The 22,190-nt window shown below is 39.4% G+C and overlaps 1 protein-coding gene across 3 annotated transcripts in view; it reads left to right on the top strand.

The window, feature by feature from the left end:
• The first annotated feature begins 278 nt into the window (after positions 1 to 278).
• The window catches only part of mag (myelin associated glycoprotein), a 43,375-nt gene continuing 21,463 nt past the window's right edge, over positions 279 to 22,190 (top strand). For all 3 annotated transcript variants that reach the window (XM_041793724.1, XM_041793723.1, XM_041793725.1), the window contains exons 1-3: positions 279 to 374; positions 12,520 to 12,614; positions 19,805 to 19,911. The gene's annotated coding sequence lies outside the window, so the exon portion shown is untranslated. The remainder of the gene's footprint in view (positions 375 to 12,519; positions 12,615 to 19,804; positions 19,912 to 22,190) is intronic.

Here is a 22,190-nt window from a genome sequence, read left to right as displayed (position 1 = left end):
CCAGCGTAACCACACAAGCCCAGTCGAACAGAAAGGCCTCGGAGCTCAAAGCCTCACCCATATTTGTTGGGACGAGGGTGAACAGTGTGGCCCTTTGTGGTCCCCCGAGTGTATTTATGAATGGCTGAGCCTTGGGGCGAAGGCTTCAGAACAATGCTGCTACACTGAGGGACTCATTTTCATACGGGAGGGGTGATGGTTGGTGATGATGGTGGAGGCGGTGGGGAGGGCAGTTTATTCTCCACCGTTGGGGCTTGGTACAGAGAGTGGCGAGAGGTCTTGCAGTGACGCTTTGCATGTGAGTGTCAGAGGGAAAAGGCTGCTGAAACAGGAGCTGCTGAATGCTTGGAGGTCGGCCACGGTCACCTGCACAGGTGAGCAGCAAGACTTGTCTTCAGATCTCAACTTTAAAACTTCAGGTGCTTCAGGAACTGGAGACTTTTTGCAGGAAAAAGCAAGAGGAAGAAAATTTGTGCAGATACAAGAGTATCTATCTATCTATCTATCTATCTATCTATCTATCTATCTATCTATTTTTGATTTTTAAGCTCAAACACCCACAGTCTGGATGAGCGTTTGCTTGTTTGCGTGAGCGTTCAAAGATGAAGTGACGAGTGAGTGAGTGAAAAGATTGTTGGATGAGTCACAAGTTAGACTCAGTTAGGTAATGAATGAGTGTGTGTTTGTGCCTGCTTTAATGAATGCATGCGTGAGTGAGCGTGTTAGTGATGATGGGTAACCGTGCACACAGGAATGATTGAGTGTGTTTTGTGAGTGTGAGTGCAGATCAGTGTTAGCGGGGGCTGCTGAAAGCTCAGACAATTATTATCGGACTGATTTGGCTGCCTGTGCCATTAGCACTGGGCCGTTTGTGTAATTGCCAGAGCGTATTAAAACATCTAAACAGACATCAGACGCCAGGTAGAAGAGCCTCCGATTACATCGCCAACCAAAACAGTTTTACAAGTAATTTAAAATTTGTCTGCTCCGTTCAGACGAGACAGAGATATGTTTTCTTTGATGATTTGTCAGAAGCGGTGATGTTTCTCTAGACTGAGAAGGTTCAAAGAGAAAACATTCAGCAGTGCTGTTTTTATGAGAAACACGAGCATTATTCAAAATCAGGACACCAGTACGGAGGAGTGATTTAATTTGTTATAACAAGGCTGTTTAAGGCTGTGAAAGTAAAAAAAATACTTTGTTTTACATGCCAGTTTCAGCTACAGACATTGTTTCCCATTGCAGCTCCCTCTTCAGGCCAGTTAAAGTATTTTATAAGAATAAGTGGAAGTTTGTGCATCAATATTTAGTCTTTCTGTAAGATTTTTTTTAAACCTTGACATTATAATGGACTGAGTTTGGCTGTTGTTAGCATGTTGCCTCACAGAAAGAAGTTTCTGATTGCAAATCCCTTTCTGTGTAGAGTTCACATATTCCTCCCAGTGCATGTGTGGATTCTTTCCCAGTTCTCCAGCCAGACATGCTCATTAGCTTCAAGCCACCATGGGATTTTCAGCCGATCCAAACATAGTTTAGAGTTGCACAGCTCACTTGGAAGTCTGGCTGACTTTCAACATTACCATGCATCGTTTGATGTACAGTGAAAAGGAGAACATGATGGCTGACCCATCAGCTGCTGCAAACAATCCTACAGTAAGGGCAGAGCCATGAGCAGATTCTCTTCACTGGGGCCTTTTTTTCCTTTGCAAACTGCCAGACGGCATCTGAAGTCACCATAAAAACAGGAGAAATACATTTTCAGTGTGTCTTCCTTAAAGAAATATTTAGCAAGTAGGCCTATCTGCAGACCTCCAGCTTCTGCGGAATTTTTATTATTTAGCTGCTAGTTGTGTTTGCTGGTGTTTGTGTCAGTGGAAGATAGGGAGGTGGTTTCCTCATTTGAAGCTTTGTGAGCCATGCAAATAGGAACACAGATATGACCTCAACCTCTGTGTGGGATTTGTTTTAAGGACACTCCAATGACATTTGTTACAGCCCGTCTGGGTTTCACTTGTACAATGCGAAACCTCCGGTCATACATGACCATTGGACTTTCCAGTGCCAGCGCATAAACCGTGTGCAACTGTCGTGCCGTTTGAACTGACTTTCCACCATGACTGGTATAAAACGGGTGCAAAATCGCAGTGTACACCTGGCGAAACTGGTGAATGTGGCTCCAGAATTTTTACTAAATTTCTGCAACAACTCCATCAAAAAGCTTTGCTGTCATTATGTCTTGAAGACGTCTGGATACCCAGACAGTAAGATTTATGTGTCCCCATCTGTAAATTCAGTGTATTTTGACTTTTTGGGAAAGCTAGAGCGCTTGACACAGCTGGAGCCTCACATTCAGTGAGACATGCACACAAACACAATAACTGGGCTTCTATGTCAGCCCTGCGGCTGACTCTGCCTCTCACAGAGGATTGATGGATTTATGTTTCTCCAATCAGACAAACTTCACACAGTTGTTGGCATTTTTCAAAAGTCAAACACAATTATTTCATAAAAAAAACTTGTAGAAAAGTAAGGGGTTATATTAGTAGTTCAATCTCACCAAATCATCACATTTTTGGGTTGGCTTGCAGTTTCTCACAGATGGACCATCTTTAGTTGAGCTTAGTTTAGCTTAGCTTAAATCAGTTTAGCTTAACTGAGCTAACGCTCTGAATTGGCAAAATTTCACATTTTTATGGTATCAGTTATGAATGTCTGAAAGGGTAAAGACAGCAACGCTTTATTACAGCAATGATGAGAAATGTGGCACCAATAGAGACAAACATACGGTCACACTCAAACTTAACACTGCAATGGCTCAGTCACCAGTTAAGCTAACATGCATGTCTTTAGACTACAACAGGAAGCTAAACCCATACATGAACAAGGAGAACATACAAACGTTATAGAGAGGCCCTGTTTGATGGGGTTTCACGATAGAAAACCTGCTTGCTGGCTTGGTTTAGTTCAGTTTAGTACATCTAAGCTTAGCTTACTTTAGCTCAGCTTAGCTTAGTTCAGTTAATTGAATTCAGTTAGTTTATCCTAGCTTGGCTTACTTTAGTTCCAACTTAGCTTTGTTTGGTTTCATATAATTTGGTTTATCTTAGCTTAGTTTAATTTCATTTAGTTTGGTTTCGTTTAGTTAAGCCTGGTTCAGTTTAATTTAGCTCAGTTTAGCCTAGCCTTTTAGCTTGTCTTATTTTAATTTAGTTTGTTAACTATAGTCCGGGTTGGTTTAGTTTAGCCTAGTTTATCTTAGTTTAAGTTAACTTAGCTTAGTTTTACTTTGTTTGATTTAGTTTAATTTTGGTTTAGCTTAGCCTTGCTTAGTTTAGTTTTACTTAGCTTGGTTTATTTAGTTTGTCTTGGCTTAGTTTAGTTTATTTTTGGTTTAAACGAGTCTGGCTTAGCGTAGTTAAGTTTAACTTAGCTTAGTTTAGTTTAAATAGTTTAGTTTTTTTAGTTTACCCTAGCTTAGCTTAGTGTTGCTTACTTTGGTAATTTGACAGGGACTATGCTCAACACAACTTTGGACCCAGATTTAGCTATAATGCAATGTTACATCTTTGGTCACTGTGCAGGAAGATTTAAGAAAAACAAACAATTTAAAATGTAAACAGTTCAAACTTCACGAACTGTACATCACATCAAAACAGCATATTTCATACACATAGTGCATGTTTTGTTAGCATAATGCTAACACATGGCAACGTAATGAATCAAATTAGTGGATTTTGAGGAAGACTTTCAAGAAACAGTCATCGTGACAGTTTTGGTGACGAATTTCAGAAGCGCCCCCTCAGTTTGTCGTACAAATAAACATGCAGCAAGTAACTGAATCACACTTGACCCCTTGGGTAAGATTTAGGGGATTTTACAAAGCTTGGCATCATGCTGAGTTTAACCCTTTCAAGCCTTTTGTATCATTTTTGATACATACTTTTCTGATACCTCTAGCTAATCAAAATGATCAAAAAAAATTTTTGAGTTTCAGTAGAAAGTTAAATAAATATTTCAGTTCCAAAATATGAGAACTTTCTGGCCATAATTTGTGTTTTAAGGCTTTAATGGGTTAAACTGTGTAATGCAACTATTATTTAATTTGTCTTCTTTTTAGATTTATAGATAAAAACATGGTTAATAATTCAATTCTGAGATAAAATTAAAATAAAACAAAGGGTTACAGCAACAGTTTTGGATGTAATGCAGCATTTACTGCATTATATAATAATATGTAGCAAGTCAGTGTTTAATTTTTGACTTTTAGGGAATTTTCTAAAGCTTAGCGTCATGATGAAACAAAGATTCCTTGTATGAAATTGAATAAATCAAAACCTGTATTCTTCTTTTTATATATATGTTTTTTCTTTTTTGTAACGATGAATCTCTATACTCAAATCTGACCAGATTTCTGGCAGATTTGGGCCCTCTCTTCTGGGTAGAAGACGGCAAGTCAAGTGGGTGGTTATAGGGAGCGTTGGGATGGGGCCACAGTTGATTTGTCTGTGTTACTGAACAGGTGACGGCTCTGTTTGTCGCCCCCTTTTGTTCAAAGCGGAAGGGGGAGCGTTCAAATGAGAGAGGAGGCCTGTGGTTTACCATCTGCCCAATGGGCCGGGGATTCACCAGGTTTGCCAGGTAGAAAAAAATGGATCTGCCAAGTGGAGTGTAGTCTAGAGTCATGCTTACTAATGTGATCTTAGACAAATGAACCCAATATGGGATCTATGTTAGTAGGTTTGCTGGTAACTTTTGTGTGTTGAGTTCAAAACCTCCAAAGATGAGGTAGAAATCTTCATAAAGCTGCAAAAAAGTTCAAAAACAGATGCATTGTGAAGAGAAAATGTTGCCTTCAAGCTCTGAAACACTGCCTTAATTTTGGTGAAGAAAAGGAATAATTAATGCACCTTGGATTCTCTTTGTAGTACTCGCTCAAGAGGCGAGCAGCAGTGGTTTTATTTTCTTTGACTACCTCAAAGTCCAGTGTGAATCTGTCTGGACGCCAGCTCTCTGTGCAGAACCTTGGACAGACTGTGTGACTGGATACTGGCACATCTCCGTGTTTATGTTTGTATCTGGTGTGCTTGAGTGTGTACGCGGCGCACTGCGCTCATCGCAGCTCAGCTCGCCATGTGTGGGAGGAGGGGAGCAGTCATGTTTTAAGACCATCTGCTCCTCTGAGTATTTTCGCTTGTGGTGGACCAACTCGCGTCACAGGCAAACAGCAAAGCACAAGCTGTGAGCGGGCCTGTTCCGGAAAAATTCCTCCAGTTTCTCCCTCGCACAATGGGCAGTGTTCTGCACACAAGGTTGCTATTCTTTTTATCCATGAGCCACGGCGAAGCTCTTATACACAGGGAGGCCGCAGACGATATTCACAATGAAAATGTTCTTCTTGGCACAGACGCTTGTTTGTGTGAGCCTTTAGGGTTTGTGTGAGCAATTTCAATAATGTAAAATGACTCATAAAAGGTGTCGTGGCCTGATTTAGCACAAATGATTGTTCATAAAGCGTGTGTATCTCTGAAGTGTGGTGGGGAATAAGCGATTGTGTTGAGGCTTAATTACCTTTTAGAAGAGAAGCAACAACACAAGGTAGAAAAAAGATGCACTGTTGTATTTTTAGATTTGATTTCTTTATAATAAAACAGAGCAAAGCTTTTATTAATCTTTAACCATTTTCAACATGCTCTTTCTTTTTCCCCTCTTGCTTTTGTGTTTAAAGCACCCTGACATGAATGTTATACTACCTTTTCCATGAGAAAGCCGAGACTAAGACTAGCTTAAAAAAAAGACTGTTAGTTATAAAAACTTTGACAAAAAGTAGTTTTTATTAGAGACTAAGACAAGACTAAAATGTTTGTGCTGGACTGCTGAACATTAAAAATCCATGATTTTTCCCCACTGCACATATACTCTGTAAAAACACAAGCAAAGATGATGTGAGAGAGCATAGGTCAGTTTGTTCTTCTGTAAATTTTAAGAGCAGTTAAAGTCCTAACGGTGAATTAATGAAAGTATTTTACATAATGTTAATTTCACAAAATGGTGTATTAAACTAGTTCACAGAGTTGTTTTTATATATCTTACACTGTATATCAAATACAAAGGCCCAATGAAATAAAGGTAAGTAACTAGTTTAACTATTTTTTGAGTTGAGGTGCCCAACTTGATGCTTAATTTTTCCATTTAGTTGACATGACATACTCAGTTATAAATGCTGAGTTGGTAGAAAATTTTCCAATAGAAATATATATTTTAGTTGGCTAAAGAAGTTGAGCCAACTATTTAAGTTGAGCCCCTGGAAAATGTTGGCTCAACTTAAATCTTTATGTCCACTATACCTTTAATATTTTAAGAAACTCAGTGGTGTTGTATCAGCTAGTTAAGTTTTCAAAAGTGCAACCAATGCTTCATAATATGTTCACTCAGCATTAATCAAGATCATTTTTATTTTACAATGTAAGGACTTTTTATAAAATGAAACTGGACTAAACTGTGACTTAAGCCTACAGACATTTAATTCTAAAGACTAAAGGCCTGTGCCCACTGAGTCCATTTGATTTGTTTGTATTTTTCACGCGTTAAAGTCCCTGTAAAGTGATTAAAAAAAAATTGCTGTATGACAGACTACTGTGTTATGAACCGCTATGCCAAATACGAGTCATGTAAAAACATCTTTATGTTTATATGACTGAGCTTCAAATTCAGGAAAATGAAGCTGTAAAATCTGCTCTAGAATGGAGTGGGCATGTCAGTTAAATGAGCTGAAGCCACGCCCACTCACAAGAAACACAATCCTCTCAAATTAGTAAAAATGCTTCTGATCAGAGAAGCTGCTTGCTCTGTGCCAGAGCAGAGAGACAGAAGTTGGGGATTAAATTTACTGTTTTCCGGTACAAATCTGGTAGGCCACCGTGGCTGATCGATTTGGGAAATCTACCTCACAATGAACAAAAACACAGCAGGTGGTCAGCTGTTAACTTTCAGTGAAGGCAGTGAAATCAGCATGTTTGCACAGTGATTGCCGAAACTTTCGTCTGTCCTAATTTTTTTTTCAGAACTGGTTCAACTTTATGTGAATTTTCGCATCACTTCAAGTCATTTAGATGTGACTGACAATTCAAAACAGCTACTGCTGCTTCTCTCGCTCTCTCACCCCTCCTTCCTTTCTCTCTCCCTCTACCGTACCGAAACCTCACTTTAAACACCGTGGCTTGTATCATGTGGATATCAACCATGGTAAAGGCATAAGTCTTTTCTCACAGCCACCTAACAATAACTGAACTAAATTGGCAGAGCTGTGACGTCAGTGCTGATACCATATAAAGATCTCTGTCAGTATGGATGGATCCAGAGTGATTTTAAAGAGGTGACAGAGCCACAGGCTCATCCTCACTGCTTCTTTGCCCCAGTACAAATCAGTTTGCCACAGTCTATGAATTTTGGCAGTGAAAACAAATGAAACTTAACAGACTCGGTGTGCAGGGTTCGAGTGAGTGGCGTTTTGTTTTTGCCTAGCATGCAGTGCCGGACTGGCCATCTCAAATTTGGACAAATGCTAGAAAGGCTGTGCAACTATGGGCTGTTTTAGGCATCAAAAATGTCCATCATTTCCCTGATTTAAAATAAATACACGTGAAATAAAGCCTATCACAAATATAAGATTTTTTTCCATGAAGGTTTCTTGATTAGAAACAGTTGCTGATGAAGCAAAAACATTTGAGATCAGCCTGACTTTGAATTCTAAAAAGACATTTTCTCCCAGGATCTCCTCATGATCTGTGACTTGTTTTCAATGCATCAAAAAAGCAATAGGAAGACAGATTGGAGTACTAAATGGCTTAAAAGAGAAGAAAAGGGAAAAAGAGAGGGGGTTTTGTTGGCTGATGGTGATAGCTAATTTAGATTTAGTCTTAATCTTACCTTCAAATTCCACATACTCCGCCTGTGCCCTGAACAGCTTGTAAAGCACACTGTAGAGCAAATCTTGAATTCATGAATTTCCCTCAGGATTAATAAAGTATCTATCTATCTATCTATCTATCTGTCTGTCTGTCTGTCTGTCTGTCTGTCTGTCTGTTTCATCCTTTCGCACATGCAACAGGTTCCCAGTCGGTGAGAGTATCACAGAGCCATACTGCGCTACTGATGCAGAAAAGTTAACTTTGAGTTGTTAAACCACATAATTTTGATGAATGAAATCATACATCCTTTGTAGCAAATAACTTAAACCTTTTAACTTCATAATGTACTCGACCATGGCAGAAAAAATGGATGGCAAAATCAACCCCAGAAAGACAAATGTTCAGCTGTATACCTAATTTTCCCACGTGACCTCGTGGTTCTCCTGTGATCTTGAATCTAAAGCTGCTCAGGGCAGCGTGGCGCTGTGGCTGCAGACACTCTTCCAGTGTGCAAGGTTGCTCGCTGTTGGTCAGAGCAAAGTGCTCCACACACGGATCATTGCAAGACAGGGTTTGTGGAAATTGGAGGTTAGTCTAAAGATTAAAATGTTTTTGTAGGCAAAAACTCAAATACATTTTGGTCCAGTTTTCAGGTCCTTGTACACCGGATCTGTTATTTTCACATGCTACTCCCGAGCCTGTAGTTCAATGAAAGATGGCATGCACTTGAACCTTGCACATTGAGTGGGATGCATTTTATTTAAAAATCATAGAATGTGGTGAATGTTTTTGTACTCTAAAGAGGAAAAAGTAGTGAAGATGATTCTGTGGCTCTTTTTCTCCTTGAAAAAACACACCGGATCCATCCATCCTGACAGAAGGCTTCATATAGAACAAGCTCATGAGTCATATAGCGCTGTGCCAAATCGGAGAAGACTGAGAGTAACTTTTTAATTCAGTCTGTTACAAGGCACACTGTAAATGATGTTCCATAGTTAATATCCACAAAATACACAAGCAAACCACAGTGTTTAAAGTGAGGTTTCAGTGCAAAGGAGACAGAGAGCAGGGTTGAGTCAGTGAGTGAGACGGGAGCCGCTGCTCTGAGTGATAAATCACCCATGTAAATGAATTGCACAGCTGAAAAAAACACAAAAATATTCAACTAGTTCTGGAAAAATCGAAGGTTTTGGTGTCATGCAAACATGAGTAACATAGCTTGAGATTGTGTCTCTTTTTTGACGTGCAGAAACTTCATACAGAAAAAAAACGACTCAGTGCGCAGAAGTCTTTAGTTGGTAATAATTCGGGTGTGTTCTATGCATCATGCAGATCCTGGGAGGCTTACCTAAATGGCTAAGTGGAGGAAGAGCAACAGATTCATCATACCTAACTGCTTATACTTTCTCTGTCAACCTGCTTCACATAGGAACAACATGTCCCCGATTATATGTATAGACATCCAGAGCATGACCAAGCTTGTGTCAGTCCTCCTTCCAGCCTGATGATGACGCCCCCAGGCAGCTTACTTGCCACAGCTATGCCTTACTTCAGCCTCAGTTTTTGGCCCAAACATGCGACAGTATTGTATGTGTTTACACTTGACCATTTTGGTCATAAGTGATTTTAGCAACAGGCTGTGTTAAAACGAGCTAGAAAACCAGAGATGTTCCAAGATGTATAATTTTTTAAATTTTAAATACATTCTGCAAACTAACCTCACAATGCATCAGAAAAACAATGTCATAATGTGACAGTCAGAAGTTGGTTTTCAGAATGTGACTAGTGTTAGCAGTTAGCACCACGGTCTTCAACCCTCTTTGCAGATTAACGTCCACATTCCTGAGCTGAACATTGTCACTAAATGCTTTAGTTACATGTGAGTAGAATCTGACAGCCTCTGGTAGTGTTGTAGTTATGACCACAGAATCCGAGACCAAGACAAGACCAAGACCAGAGTGCACTGAGACTAAGACAAGACTTCAGGGGTCGAGACCGAGTCTGAGAAAAATGGAGACCAAGACCATAAAAATCTATTTTAAAAAATCATCACAAGGTTGAACAGTAAGAGAGCACTCTCTCTTTCATGTTGATTAGCTTTTGTATAAATTTGACAGCAAAAAACAAGGAGTCTGCTACTCAGTTTTCAAAGCACCACAGTGGAAAAATCTCAACTCAAAGCAAATTTGTTCAACAAACTTCTTGTAAAAAAAACTCCTTGTATGTATTAAAAGGCCACTGACAAGTCAGGAATTGTTTTAAATATATGAAAACCAGATGCTTATCTACAATTGTCAGATCGATGAGGTCAAAAATAAATGTTCAGAGATATTTCTGACTAAAAATAAGATGGACTGGTTGGTTAAGAGAGTTTTGCAGGTGTCATGCCCACTTGTGTGCACAGTGAGGTATCACTCATTCACACACCAGGAAGGTTGCCGTCGTTATAACTGAAGCTATTATTATTATCACATTAATAACATCGAAGAATAGCACATCAGTGGTGGTCTCAACCTGTCTTGATGGAAAATCACAGGTCTGATTAAAAATGCTCTTTATTCTGAAATAAGACCAAGGCATTCAAAACGTGTTCTTAAGACCAGTCTGGAGACAAGGATCGTTCTCGAGTACTCTGGAGAAGACAGGATCAAGATCATGGCTAAACTGCACTGTTCCTACAACATGCTCTCCATGCTATAGCAGTTGATAGCCGTTTATATCGGGGTAAAGAGCATTGTGGGAGCAAAGCAGCTGTCATCAAGAACGACTACAGTGGCTGCTAGTGCCGGGCAGCTGTGTTACAGTTTACACAGAGCATTTGATTGGTAATGTTGGCCTGAACTGATTAGAAAATCTTCAACTTCAACTTTATATTCCCCAGGGGGACATTTGCCTTGCTGTCAGGTAAAAACATAAAACATGACAAACACAACCTCACAAATTTAGACACAACACTGAAATGAATAAATACACAAATACCTTGAAGAACAACTGAAGGCAGAACCATCATTACATTGTAGTGGAAATAAATGCATCATAACTGATCAAATGTTAATAATTAGTTAAACTGAATTTAAATTCTACTGCAGATGAAAAAAGACTCTGGATTGAACCTTTTAGCCAGATAAAACCATAGACTGTGGCTTTGCAGCGCTCTTGTCTTGACTTTATAGAGCTGACTTTTTATTACACTTTCCTAAAAACAGTATTTGAGTAAAATACTGTTGTTGAACTCTTGCGTTTGTGCCAAGTGTTAGCTTTTAGTGTAGAATATCATGTTTTTGCTAACTCTCTTTGGTTATGTTGAATTATTGTCAGTATACATCATTGACGAGTGATGATAATGTGTGTTTTGCTTGTTTGTGTTGCATATTTATCTGTTCTAGTCAGCCTGTGAGGTTTTAGCCCAAGTTTTTTTTGTGTGAACAGCTGAATTGGTGTTGGTGCTGCAAATGCCAGTGCTGTTTGTTTTTAAACTCAGTCCATCACCGCTGACATGTTTCTGTTGAACTGGACTCTCTCTCTTTGTCTGTTGTTGCACATGTAATGCACACACATCCAAAGACTAGTGTACAAGCAGGAAAATGAGGCCGGATGAGTTTTCAAGCATCCCAGAGGGGATGCAGAGGAGGGTCACATAACTGCACACCCCACACTCAGGAGTGTGCTGGCATGACTTATGCTGCGTGTGTGGGGGGGTTATGGCATGCCACATTTAAAGACGGCTCCACGACGTCAATGCAGCTTTCTTTTCTTCAGCTGCTGTCTACGGAGGGATTCCCTTGAGGTTATCCACGGCTCGGGCGATGCCATCACTTGGCTGGTGGCCTAAGGGCTTTTGAACGCAGTGACTCATGCTACATGTAACAGTGAGAGAGTGGGGGAAATGTACCACTGGGACAGACAAGATGCCTTTGTTACTTTTATATGTAAACTAGGTGGACCTCTGATTGGATGCATGCTCCTCGCCTACAGACATTCCTCTGCAGGGAAAATATTTGATCTGCATATGGCTGGAGAGATCAATGATCGTGCCTTTGAGGTTCTTTTTAAATCCTGATTTTGAAAGTAATCCAAATATTGCTTCTAATTCAGATTTTTGAGTTTAATTCTTTGATTGAAGCTCTTTATGGTAAACAAATGATCGTTTCAAAGATCAAAATCAGCATCCAACTAATGTTAATGTGCAATTTACATAACCATATTCATCTCACAAGTTCTATATTCCTCCCACTCTCCGTATGTTGCTCTAACACAGACGTACTCAAAGTGATATTGAGTCATCCCTCCTTCAGCGTTTGCCCTTGTGTCTTCTGCATCACTAGCATGAAAAAGTTCAGCACATGTCAACATGTTTTGATTTGACCTCAACTGGAAGTACGATCAAGGCCCCGAGTTCAAAGGCCCTGAGACACACGGGACAGCTCGAGGAGACGGTGGAATAGAGGAAAGGAATTCTGAGTGGGCCAAAAGATCAGCTCCAGAAATGCCTGAACGCATATTCAGAGCTGCCCACGACGCATGTAAACCAGAGCGCACACAGACTCCCTCTTTTCCCCTTGTCTCCCTCTCACATCTCTCTTTATCTCCCTTTTTCTGTGATTTCTCATAGATTCAGACGTCCAGGATCCAGAGCGAGAACTCAAGGAGGACAAGAAGACGAAGGAGTCAGGACTGAGAGGGAGCAGGAGCCTGGTGCCGAGGCTGGTATGAGGCAAGTGTTTTGTGAGTGGAGCGTGTAAGTGTGCACACGTATGCTGAGTGCTCGGTGCCAGCCGTTTGTCTGCTCCATCAATGAGGACCTTGTTGTAGTCGATGGTGGTTGGTCAGTGGTGGTGTCAGTGCTCCTGCCTGGCTGCCTCGCTCTATTCTCTGCTGATGTACTGATGTACGGCCTGACCACACACACGCACTGCTTTTGGCCTTTTGTTCGCGTGCAGATGGTGAAGCTTGACACAACAAAGGAGAAAAAGTTAGGGTTGTCTAAGCTCAGAGACAGCTGAGAATTACTGACTCTAATGTCTCAAATATAATGTTTCAAGGCTGCAAACCACAAGATATTTCAGACACTTTTAAGAAAATGTTTCTAGAAAAGTCTTCACCCTCTTGGATGTTTTACCGTTTTATTGGTTTTATAAGTCAATGGTCAGTATAACCTGACGTTTTTGACAAAAAATACAATACAACTCTTCAATGTTCAAAGAAACAGATTTCTACAAAGTAATGCCATTTAAACAAAATATGTAATGCTAAATAAGTGACTGCTTAATATTCACCCCTTTCAAGTCAGTATTTAGTAGATGTAGACTCAGTCTGTGTGGATAGGTCTTGATCAGGCTTTCACATCTGGACACTGAGATTTTACTTCATTCTTCTTTGCAAAACTGCTCAAGCTCTGTCAGGTTGCCTGGGGATCAGGCGTCAACAGCTCTTTTTAAGTCCAGCCACAAATTCTCTTATGGATTAAAGTCTGGGCTTTGACTCGTACACGCCAGGACATTCACTTTGCTGTCTTCAAACCATTTTGTGTAGCTTTCCCAGTATGCTTCGGGTTCTTGTGTTGCTGGAAAATAAATCCTTTCTTGCAGGCTGAATAAGATGTTCCCCCAGGATTTTCCTATATTTACCTCCGCCAATGAGGTTATGTGATTGGCAAGGGTTTGCTTGTTTGTTTGTTAGTTTGTTAGCAATATAACTCAAAAAGTTATGGACGGATTTTGATGAAATTTTCAGGAAATGTCAGAAAAGGCATAAGGAAGAACTGATTAGATTTTGGGAGTGATCTGGATCACCGTCTGGATCCAGGAATTTTTTTAAGGATTCTTTGCTAATGGCAGAGGTCTGCGCTCTCCGAGTGTTTTTATAGTTTGCCTTCGTTTTACTCTCTACCTTTACAAGCCTGCCAGGGCTGGCTGCTGAGGAGTAACCCCACAGCATGATGTGGCCACCACCATGTTTCACTGTGGGGATGGTGTGTTTGTGGTGCAGTGTTTGGTGTCCCCCAAACATAGCGTCTTGTCTGATGGCCTAAAAGCACCATTTTGGTTTCTCCCACATGCCTTTTGGCATGGGAACTCTAGTCCAGAATTGATCTAAGGTTTCTTTGACGGTGTCTTTCTCTATGCCACTCTCCCATAAATTTTTGACTGGTGAAGAACCAGCTGAAGAGTTGTTGTATACAGAGTCTCTCCCATCGCAGCTGCCTTCTTGCACGGTCACTCAGTTTGTGAGGGCAGTCTGATCTAGGCAGATTTACACATGTGCCATATTCCTTCCATTTCCATTGATGATGGATTTAACTGAACTCTGGGGGATGTTCAGTGTCTTGGACTTTTTTGTACCGTCCTTTTACTTAAACTCTTCAATAACCTTTTCTCTGAGTTGCTTGGAGTGTTCTTTTGTCTTCATGGTGTAATGGTAGCCAGGAATACTGATTAACCAGAGACTGGACCTTCCAGACACAGGTATCTTTAAACTAAAATCACTTGAGACACTTTCACTGCACTCAGGTGATCCCCATTTCACTAATTGTGAGACTCCTAATTTGCTGGAGCTCTGTTGTCTTAGGCCAGTCACTTTAAAAGGGATGCATATTTTTTTGCAGCAGTTTATTTTACCTTACATGTCTTCATGTCTGCCAAACAGAGGAGCATGATTCATCATTTCAGAGAACATGTTTCCACTTCTCCACAGTCCAGTGTCAGTGTGCTGTACACCACTCGAGATGACACTAGGCATTGGACTTGATGATGTGAGTCTTTCATGCAGCCTCTCGGCCCGTTCCATGAAGCTCCTGCCGCCCAGTCTTTGTGCTTACAGAAGTTCAAACCCTTTAGCTACAGATTCAGCAGAGTGTTGGAGACTTCAACAAAACATGCACCTTGGCAGTTGTTGACCCCACTCTATGATTTTTACGTGGTCTTCCTCTTTGTGGCTGAGTTGCTGTTGTTCCTAAACACTTCCACTTTCTAATCTCACTTACAGTTGACTGTGATTGCATCCATCACGATGCCATGCTTGAAGTCACTGAGCTCTTCAGAACAACCCATTTTATTTTACAAATGTTTGCAAAGTGAGACTGCATAACTAGATGCTTCATTTTGTGCACCTGACTGAAACTTCTGAATAGTTAACAGTTGTGGCCAAATGCATTTATCTGTATACTTAATTTGTGTTTAATGAGATGTGAAATTCTCACTAACCTTTAGCTTAACTTTACCATGCATATTAATGTACTGAGTGTTTTATTTTCACTCTTACTGCTAGACATTGAAGGCAGCCGACAGTCAACTTCTGTAAACTTAGTTTTACTGCTGAAATGTGTACATTTCTGAATTTTTGTTGGTTGGACAGCATGACGAGCAGCATGATAAATCTGCAGCCATGTTGCAAAGCAGACTAAACAGAATTATTTACATTTTTCATACACAGGGCTATATGTTGGTCATGGATTTTCCGGGGGATGTTGGGACATGTAAATCACGAAGCTCTCAAACACGCAATCCACTCTAAGGCCTGCCATCTGCACACACCGGCTGCTGCAGCATGAGGCTAAGTCCTCTGCTCATACGTCTGCATGTGTTTGTTCTACATCCAAGTAACTGTCATTAGGATCTCATATCATATAATTGCACTTGAATAGTCTCAGAATAGTTAAAAAAATATAGTATTACTGTGTAGAACTGAAAAGCAAACCTTAACGGTAAAATGGATGTCTTTACATTATACTTTAAATAGTAAGGGTGCAAAAAGCTGTGAGCCAACCTCAAAGAGAAAAACAGAAAAAAATAGGTCACTATTTCTTTGGATTCAAGAGAGCATACCTAACCAAAGCATAGAACGCTCAAAAAGCACTGGATGTAGTATATAAATAATACAATCAAAGCAGTTGATGCTTAGTAAAAATGGATAAAAGTAATGATAAAAGTTAATGTAGGAGTGACAATGCAGTGCATATTGAAACAAGTCTAGTCAGGGCCACTTTGTCAGGAAATAAACAGAGTTTGCAGCTGTGAATATTTTTGTAAATTAGTAGTTATTAATTTGCACTTTTTGCCATTATTCATATCTGATAGTGTGGCTGTTCTAGGATCATTCCGTCCCTCCATGAGCCTCCGTGGAAAGCATCAAGCAGGAATAGCACACATTCCTGCCTTTCTTGCGCCTACAAGCAAAACCTGAGGCAGGGAGAGAAGCAACAATCAAAAGAATGGCAAGAGAAGGACATTAAGTCAGATGAAGAATAAAGGAGGAGCTGGGGTGGAGGAGGGTTGCAGAAAGTGGCTTACAGAGGGAGCAGCGAAGAGAAGCGAGGCTTGAGCAGTTTAAATATGGCAGCATGAGTGAAATTATCCAACAGTGTGCTTAGAGCGAATCAGCTGGTCATCAGCTGATCAAGGCTTGTGTGAGAAAAGCTGATTTCAGTTATGTGGCAGTGCTTGACTCCATGGCCTGCCTGAACTAACGCTGTGCGCTAGAACACTTTAGAACACTTTAAAAGCTAGGGATATTTAGTCATGTGTTTTAATTTGAGTTTTTTTAGTTGACAGAGGAAATATACCTGTGTAAAGTTCTTTAAATTGTTTCTTATGCCTCAATCTTAACTCTTTGGCAGTTGTTATCTATCTTCTGACAAGTGTTGTATTCCTTTGTGAACAGATTTGAATTTCTCCTTACCTCCAGTGAAACCAAAGGGTTATCATTTAAATGATTTCCAAGCAGGATTTCCTTTTTCTGTGTGGCATTTATGTCTGCAGTGTAAGTGTAATTGAGATGTTGTGATTATCTGCTTGCTGTGTCAGAGGTCTGACTTAAAGTTAAATAATTTTTCAGGGTGTATTGTTGGCTGCTTCTAGTTCTCTTTGCATTCCAACATGACACAGTTGATTTTATCATAACTTTAGGTTTTGAGTTCTGACATCTTCTCTTTAAGTCATTAAGAATAAGGCAAAGAGGACTTAGAGAAACTAAGTCCCTGTAGCATCTTCCTGCTACAGTGATGAAACCACTGCTCCTTAATGCCTCATTTCAGTCCAAAAACCCTACAGACAGCTCAGTGGACAAGTCAGAAGTCATCTGCACCTTGTGATAACAAACATTTACCTTTTACTTTCCCCCTAGTTCTTTCTCTATCCATGACAAATTATTTTTTTCTGTTAGGCTTATGTCATAATTTTAGAGTGACACAAATGACCTTATTTTCTCTCAAAATAAAAGCAGGTCTGCATCGAAGCAGGAAGTCAACTACTGTTAAAAACAGTGCACAAATCCACAATAAAATAAAACAGTTTTAAATGAAATTTCAAAAAGCAACAAAAATGGAGATTGATCACAATTAACTACGGAAATACTAATATTAACCCCTTAAAGCCTGAAAATGCAAATTATAGCCAGAAAATTCTAATTTTTTGGAACTGAAATGTTTATTTCACTTTCTACTGAAATCCAGAAAACATCCAAATTTCCTTAAAATCTAACGTATATATTTTTTGTATCTCATTTGATACATAAGGTGTTTTTTGGTAACTGATAATCCACTTGAGGGCATTTTTTTTAAATCATTTTTTAGATTATATTCAGAAGTTTTTTTTTAGGCATTTAGGATCATATTGATAAGATTGAGCTATCATAAAAGTATGTATCAAACATGATACAACAGGTTTTAAAGGGTTAATTGCAATTAGAAATCTTAATTGTTCGAAAGCCATAATATAAATATATTTCCTTGTGTTAGTTCTTAAACTGTATTTGTGAAGTGAAATATACTAACCTTGCAAATCTTGGGCAGATTCAGAGTCCATCATCAGGCAAATCCATCTTGCAAAGCTTCGATCTGAAACGATTTTGCCAGGTCTGCAGACAGACCTGACCAGTCAGCGTCATTTGAGGAGAACGAGGCAGTAGCTCGTTAGCTCGTAGAGATAAGCTTGGATGTAGCTCTGGTATAACAGTAGTTTTATCAGATCTGGACCACATTTCTTTATTTATTAAAGAGCAAAGAACCAACAAATTCTAGTGTTCATAAACTACAGCAGTAGCTACCGCTGATTGTCAAGCTCAGGTTACTACCGGAGCTGTGCATGCCTACTACTTCATTTATTCTTGTCGCTCTGATTGGCCTGTAATGAATGTGACAAACAGAATGTTCATCCAAAGAACATTCCCATATGCTTGAATGTGAGATTTCCCTAATGGATGTGAAATGTGTCCTTTACAAGCATATATGAAACAGTCCATCTGGTGTGCCAGGTTAGAAATACACAAGGGTCAATGAATGTTATCCATTCTTGCATGTGAGCACATTTCAGCGTGAGTCACTTCAGCATTTGGGCCACTCCAGTCAAAAATGTCTGATCACTAACCATATTGGACAGTTCACTTTCACAGAGATGATAAATCATTATAAGAACACCACTGAACACAGTTGGTGTGCCCTTGGTGTGGATGAGTTTCCACCTGTTTACTGTTGTCATTCAGTGTGTTTTAGCTGTATACACCAAAGCCTACTGGTACGTGATTGGTCAGTACAGGTTGGACTACAATTGCACTACTTACGATAACCAGAACACTTCCGGAGTGAAGAAACAGGACCACTGTTTAACATTTAAAAACAAAACAAAACTGTAAATTGTGAAAAATCAGGCTTCACAAATGCTAGGCTTCATTTGTAGCCTAGCATTATTTCATGCAGGACACAGTAGTCATATGCCCTGCCTTGATCAGCTGACAGCCAGCTGATCCTGATTATTAGCTCCCACAGCCAATCACAGCTCTTTCTCTCAACACAGTGGGGCATTAAAATATGACATACTTCTCACTAATCCCAGCTTGATGCACCACACTGCTCTGCTGTTAAAGCTTCACCTCCTCCACCCCAGCCTCCTCATTCATAGCATAAAGCTTGCTGCACCTTCATATTCAGACTCATGCTCCTATGGATTATTGTTTGTTGCATCTTTTGAGCTGACCCCTCTCTGCCAAGTAAAACTGTATATCCATTTTGCAATAAAAAAGTTAAATGAATGACACAAGTGTTTTCCATATTAAACAATAGTTCTATAATCACTGTGACTGAATTAACATTACTCTTTTTTTATTCAATACTGTAACATGTATGTAACTGCACACATTTAACCTGAAAGAGTGACTTAAATTGTTGTTATTGATAATTAGGATGGATTATGTCATTCAAAAACCAATTCAACATCAGAAACAAAGTCAGAATCAGCCAGGTTTATGTAGATATACAATGAATGAGACAGTTAAGTCTGCCCTGTAATTTAAAAAAAAAAGGGGAATTCTGATTATTTTGACTTATACTGTAATTTGAATATTATTTGTGGTATGCAAGGAAAGTGCAGTTTTTACCGTATTATTCTCATTTTCATCAAAAAGCTTAAAATGATGGTCAAACACTGTTAAAATGATGGGCTTATTGCTTTTTCTTGTGTGCTTTATAAAGTGGCAAATAAGCAAAAAAAAAAATCAGCAGCAGGATTTGCAGCCAAATGCAAAGCTGATGTGATAATTGGATTTCTTTCTCTTTTGCAGCAATTTCTAGTTTTCTCTGTGAACAAACGCAGTGGCATTTGTTTACATGTGGAGTCGTCACTGCATATTGTTACACCGGTGTATTTCTTGCACAGTAAACACACAGTGTCAGTGCAGAGCTGGTGACATGATGTGTGGTGACTGGGGTCTGGCGTTGTGTCAGAGCTCGGCTAACACTGAGTGTCATTGAGTGAGCCAGCTTACGTACAGAGAGCATCATGAGGGAGGGTACTGAGGGGCAGCTAACAGGTGCTGACTGACGCTCAGTTCGTGTGCGAGTGAGAAGACTGTGAGCGATGTCATCGCCTGATGGTGCTGATGTCATCGTTTCTCTTTCTCTGTTACAGAGAAGAAGGCTGCCAGGCTGTCTGGGTGTGAGTGAGCACCCTCTAGTGGAGCTGCTGACCAGCTGTCCTGCAGAGTGTCTGTGTTTCTAACCATCAGAGTTTTCAAGGTAAAATCACACATACTAGTAATAACTTTATTCAGCAACACCCTAAACTGCAACATATAATGATTAAAGGAACACATTTTCACCCTAGCACACCTGATCTTCTGTACTAGGGTGATTTTGGGAAGTTAGATGATGTTTTGTGTAAGATTTGTAATTGCTTGACAACAAACAAATGTGAACATTTCTCTTATTTTGGGTGGATAACTGTTCTGTGGTCAGATGAATCCAAATCTGAAAAAAGTCTGAAAAACTGTTGGCACCATGTCCTGCAGGGTAAAGAGGAGAAAGACCATCTAGCTTGTTATCAGCACACAGTTCAAAAGCCTGCATCTCTGATGGTATGGGGTTGCATTAGTGCCTATGGCGTGGGCATCTTACACATCTGGAAAGGCACTACCAATGCTGAAAAGTAGATAGAGAGTTTAGTGCAACATATGCTCCCATTCAGATAATGTTTTTTTTTTTTTTTTTGGGAAAGGCCTTCAATATTTCAGCAAGATGATGCTAAACCACATACCGCATCCATCACAACAGCATGGCTTTATCGTAGAGGAGTCCAGGTGCTGAGCTGGCCTGCCTGCAATCCAGACTGTTTACCAATAGAAAACATAGGATGCATTATAAAAGGAAAAATCCAGCAAAGAAGAGAATGGGACAACATTACTCTCCTAAAACTTCAGTAACTGGTCTGCTCACTTGTCAGATGTTTGCAGACTTTTGTTAAAGAAGGAGGGGATGCTATGCAATGGTCTAAGTGGCCCTGCCCTACTCTTTGAGATGTGATGCTACCATCAAATTCAAAATGAGCTAATATTTCTCATGAGATGGTAAAATGTCACAGTTTCGACATCTGATGTGGTGTTTATGTTCATTTGTGAGTAAAATAGGGGTTTATGAGATTTGCAAATCATTGCATTCTGTTTCATCTACACTTTCAAAAGTGCTCCAACTTTTTTGGAATTTGGGTTGTAAACATTTTTGATCTAATTGCCAAGAAATAAAAGGTTTGGTTTGAAGTTTTTTTTTTTGTTTGTTTGTTTGTTTTTTTTAAATGTAGTGATGTTTGGTGGGTCAAAACCAACCAGATGTGCTCTGATCATGACTGCAGCCAAATTAATTTGATTTATGACAAATTTAAAACTTCAAAAGCTGTATTGTCATGTTAATGATGCATATTAACTATGCATTGCAAAAGGAAGTGTTAAAATTGCATAAATGATGAAATAAAGATGCTGTAACACAAAACAGTGCCGTAAATTCTAGATAAGATAAGATGGGGTCAATTAAAGGACGACAACATGTGATTATGTGCTGCTATCAGAAAAATTATATGGCATAGTTGTGATAATCTTTCATCAAATACTCCTCTGATCACAGCTGCACTTAAAAAGCTCAATATTGTTGTTTTAAACTAAAAAACCACAGGGAATAATCTCAAATAATAGGACATATTGACCATACAAAGTATAAAACATCTCAAAAACTGAGCTTACAGACACAAGCACTGGATTTGGTTGAAAAATTTGTAATATAAGATTTTCCTTCATTCTTCTTTTCCAGTATTTAAGTTAAAGCTTTGAATGTTTTGAAATATGTCACATATTTGTCTGATTATTTATATAGGGATAGTAAACAGTGATTATTGAACCACTTGTGCAGTTTAAACTTGATGTCAGTCCCATGGAAAATATGCAGCAATCTATCGAATCTTTATTTTTCTACCGTGATGTTTAAGGACTCGCAGTGTCTTATCTTCCATCTTACATGTTTTTAAATGATCTGATACAGACAGTTGAAATGTTTATTCCTGTCACGTCTTTCTCTGATAATCTCCTCTGTTTTTCTTCCTGTTGTTACGTTTGCACAGAGAGAAAGTTGGTGCATCACAGTGTTTCTGTAAACAAGTCTGACTGGTGTGTGTGTGTGTGTGTATGTGTGTGACTCATGGCTGCAGTTATATCAGCGTTGTCTCATCTGGGGGATGAAATGTTCATAAATTCAAAAAAAAGGAAAATAAAAAATGTTTTGGAAAGGAACTCTAAAAACATTTTTAATGTCATGACAACAGCTATCTCATGTTTGATCGTTAATGATTCAGTATTTCTGGGTATTTTTCTCTTTAGGCCAACTAAACCTTTAGTATTTTTGAAGCATATTCCTCTAAAATATTTTGGTAAAGTTTGAAAATGGTGCTTTTCTCTCTTTGACCTCTGATGGAGGTTTTTGGCAGTGCTGGTTTTAGTCATTTGGAGGCCCCAGGCAAAGACCATTATGTGGCT

This window comes from Cheilinus undulatus, linkage group 8 (genome assembly GCF_018320785.1).
Source record: "Cheilinus undulatus linkage group 8, ASM1832078v1, whole genome shotgun sequence".
NCBI lineage: Eukaryota > Metazoa > Chordata > Actinopteri > Labriformes > Labridae > Cheilinus > Cheilinus undulatus.
Note: the sequence above shows the minus strand (reverse complement) of the source record. Positions and strands in the feature narration are given on the sequence as shown.